General features: G+C 46.0%; 1 pseudogene; it reads left to right on the top strand.

Annotated features, from left to right (window-relative positions):
* On the top strand, nt 1-4,162 carry LOC123163215 (mixed-linked glucan synthase 2-like; annotated as a pseudogene).
* The last annotated feature ends 362 nt before the right edge of the window (nt 4,163-4,524 follow it).

Here is a 4,524-nt window from a genome sequence, read left to right as displayed (position 1 = left end):
ATGGCCACGGACACCGCCGCCGACGCCGCCGAGGGCAGGCGCGCCAGGGACGATGTGTGGGTGGCGGCGGAGGAGGGAGACATGTCTGAAGCCAGCGCCGGCCGGCCGCTGCTGTTCCGGACCATGAAGGTCAAGGGAAGCATCCTGCATCCTTACAGGTCAGTTTGCGCGTGTCCATTCTGACATGCATGCTCTTTTTATTTCCTTTTATGAGTAAACCAATCTTCTTCTTATTATAAGATATTCTAATTTTTTCTGAATCGGATGTATATAGACTGGTTGTAGTGTGTTTATTCATTCATTTCAGTCTGTATATAGTTCATATTAAAATGCCCGAAATGTCCTATAATTGGAGATGGAGGGAGTAGTATGATCCAGTCCTACACTTCCGAATTTGAGTACTTACGACCGTCTTTGCAACAACAACAGGTTCTTGATTCTGGTGCGCTTGGTCGCTATCGTCGCCTTCTTCGCTTGGCGAGTAGAGCACAGGAACCACGATGGCGTGTGGCTCTGGGCCATGTCCATGGTCGCGGACGCCTGGTTCGGTTTCTCATGGCTCCTCAACCAGCTCCCCAAGCTCAACCCCATCAAACGCGTGCCGGACCTCGCCGCCCTAGCGGACCGGCACGGCGAAGCCGTCCTTCCAGGAATCGATGTCTTCGTCACCACCGTCGACCCTGTGGATGAACCCGTCATGTACACGGTGAACACCATCCTCTCTATCCTCGCCGCCGACTACCTCGTCGACAAGTATGCCCGCTATCTCTCCGATGATGGTGGCACGTTGGTGCACTACGAGGCCATGCTCCAGGTTGCCAGTTTTGCCGCGTTGTGGGTCCCGTTTTGCCGAAAGCATTGCGTCGAGCCAAGGTCCCCTGAGAACTATTTTGGGATGAAAACCCGGCCGTACGTCGGGGGTATGGCAGGAGAGTTCATGAGTGATCACAGGCGTGTGCGCAGAGAATATGGTGAGTTCAAGGTGAGAATAGATTCCCTTTCTTCAACCATCCGCCGACGATCTGATGCCTACAACAAAGGAGATGATGATGTACATGCCACTTGGATGGCTGATGGGACACAATGGCCGGGCACATGGATTGAGCAAGCCGACAACCATCGAAGAGGACAACATGCTGGAATTGTTAAGGTAAACGCTTTTTCTGTTTGTTCATTCAGGTCAAAGTAATAAGTTGCACCTCTTGAATTCCTCTAAATTTATGAATCTCATGCATGCATATCTTTTTCTTCTCATTCATCTCCTTCATTGCAAAATGCATGATGTTTAGACTTGTATACATTTCCAAGGTGTAACTTTGAAGTTTTTATATTGCTAAAAAACAAAAAACAACATATATGAAATACTTCTCGTGTGTGATCTGTTTCGGTATAACTGTAAAGATCAATCGATTTTGATTTATTTAGCTATAGTTACAAGTATGAAGATCCAAATGATGCGAAAATCATGCAGATTTAACGTATGAAATACATTTAGGTATGATAATGTAGATTTATAAAATGTGATCTGTTTGGGGACGACTATGTATCTAATGAGTTATGCTATGTTTAGGTAAATCATAAATATCTAATAGTTATGATATCTTTAGGTACAGTTATGTAAATCAAACGAATATGATATGTTTATAGACGGTTTAATAGATCTAATTGTTGTGATTTACTAATAGGAGATGATCCATCAGATTGTCGATCGAATGTATTGTTATTCTGGAACTAGCAAGGCGGCCCTCGTAAATGCGAGGGCATCATCTTTTAATATTGCAAAATTATTAAGTATTATGTTTTATCTTACGTAGATATTCTTTTACTCCAATTTACCATTTCATTGCATATTAGAAAACATTTTCCTGCACCGATACATCTCTAAAGGTGTAACCTTGTCATTTAGTTTCGATATGAGCATATGGTTTATGTTGCTAATAAATTAAAATATATTAATTTAAAATAAATATAATGATGTACATTTAGCTTTTCTCAGCAATCTGTTTATATAGTTGGCTGATGCAGATACACCAACCAAACTAATACAAAGTCTTTGCACGTGGTAGATTAGTTGCCGTATGCTCTAATGTGTGTCTATATCGATACACCCCTTAGCCATTTTCTGATTGGCTATATAGAGCATTTTTTTTTTTGCGGGAGCTATATGGAGCAGTTCGATTATACATGTTCCAAATTTGGCATTGCATAATTGTTGCTTCCATATACATTTGGATCCACCCTCCATAGAAAAATTAACAAATAAATTACAAGCACTCCCTCAAGCCTTCGAATCATGTAAGTGATGCCAGATATGTACTCCTCTGTGGATGCTTATGTTGGTGCTAATCAGTAATCCATCATTTCTAGTTTGCAATCACAAGAATTGCATACATCGTCGATAGTACTAATTGTCTACATACATATCATAAGACGGTAATAAGAATATTTATTGCACACCTCTCTAATTTTATTGTTGTATTGTGTCCTTAGCATATAAAATAGATATTCAGTTGACTGTCGGCTAGCATTTTTCTCAAATTTATTTGATGAAGAAAATTGTTGGAACTAATATGTTCTTTTGACAGGTCATGCTAGATCATCCAAGTTGTAAACCACAACTTGGATCTTCAGCGAGCACCAACAAACCAGTTGACTTGAGCAACGTTGACACAAGACTCCCAATGCTCGTATACATTTCCCGGGAGAAGCGCCCGGGTTATGACAACCAAAAGAAGGCAGGCGCCATGAACGTGATGCTCCGCGTCTCCGCCTTACTCTCCAATGCGCCTTTCGTCATCAACTTTGACTGCGACCACTACATCAATAACTCACAAGCTCTCCGCGCACCTATGTGCTTCATGCTCGACCCTCGCGATGGTCAGAACACGGCCTTTGTCCAGTTCCCACAACGCTTCGACGATGTCGACCCGACAGATCGCTACTCCAACCACAATCGTGTCTTCTTCGATGGCACCATGCTTTCGCTCAATGGTCTCCAAGGGCCAACCTACCTCGGCACAGGCACCATGTTCCATCGAGTCGCGCTCTATGGCATGGAGCCACAACGCTATAGAGCGGAGAACATCAAACTGGTAGGTAAGGGCGCTGAGTTGGGTAAGTCGACGCCATTCCTGAACTCAATACCAGATGGCGCAATCCAAGACCGGTCTATCACCCCGGTGTCGGTTGACGAGGGGCTCATGAGTGACCTGGCCACCCTGATGACATGCGCTTACGAGGACCGGACTTCATGGGGGAGAGACGTCGGGTGGGTGTACAACATCGCGACGGAGGATGTGGTGACCGGATTCCGCATCCACCGACAAGGGTGGCGTTCCATGTATTGCTCCATGGAGCCAGCCGCGTTCCGTGGAACGGCACCGATCAACCTCACCGAGCGCCTCTACCAGGTGCTCGGTGGTCAGGCGGCTCCCTCGAGGTGTTCTTCTCCCACAGCAACGCTCTCATCGCCAGCCGTCGGCTCTACCCTCTACAGCGCATCGCTTACCTCAACATGTCGATCTACCCGATCGCCACGATGTTCGTCCTAGCCTACAGCTTCTTCCCGGTGATGTGGCTCTTCTCCGAGCAGTCGTACTACATCCAGAGACCGTTCGGCACGTTCATCATGTACCTCGTAGCTGTCATAGCAATGATGCATGTGATCGGCATGTTCGAGGTGAAATGGGCGGGGATCACGCTGCTAGACTGGTGGCGCAACGAGCAGTTCTACCCGACGGCGGTGCTGTACATGGCGTTGAAGCTCGTCAGGGGGAAGGGCATATACTTCAGGCTCGTCAGGGGGAAGCTCGTCAGGGAGAAGTTCGCCGACCTGTACACTGTGCGGTGTGTGCCGTTGCTGATCCCGACCGTGGCGGTGCTCGTCGTGAACGTCACAGCCGTCGGGGCGGCGATAGGCAAGGCAGCGACATGGGGCTTTTTCACGGACCAGGCGTGGCACGCGGTGCTCGGGATGGTGTTCAACGTGGGGACCCTCGTGCTCCTCTACCCGTTTGCACTCGGCATCACGGGGCAATGGGGTAAGAGACCAGGCATACTGTTGGTCGTGTTGGTCATGGCCGTTGGCACCGTCGGCCTCTTGTATGTCACACTAAAGCAGGATGGTCACATGAAGTCGTTCCTAACCAGGCCATCTGGGTAGACACGTACGTACGGCCCATCTTTTATTTTATTTGTATTGTAGTGCAATAATTTGAGTATTTGAGCAAGAATGCCTTTTAGTGCTCGAAGCCTGTTCTTTGTTGGAAACAATAAATCACAATTCGTATTTCAATGTTTGAAAAAATATGAAAAAAAGCACAATATCATATGATTTACATATCGCAAAATTGGGGGCATTTTTCTTTCATCTAACATGGCATTTACCTCTCTGATGGCATTTATGTTGAAATAAGTTAACAAGTGAGCTGCATAAAAATGACAAAAAAATCATGATTTTTGGAAACAGTGAACCTGTGTATTTAATGTTCATTGTAGAAAAATCACTGATTTTGCCTTTTTTTT

The sequence above is a fragment of the Triticum aestivum genome, chromosome 7B (genome assembly GCF_018294505.1).
Source record: "Triticum aestivum cultivar Chinese Spring chromosome 7B, IWGSC CS RefSeq v2.1, whole genome shotgun sequence".
In the NCBI taxonomy this organism is placed as follows: Eukaryota; Viridiplantae; Streptophyta; class Magnoliopsida; order Poales; family Poaceae; genus Triticum; species Triticum aestivum.
The sequence above is the reverse complement of the archived record's forward strand: the minus strand, read 5'-3'. Positions and strand labels throughout refer to the sequence as shown.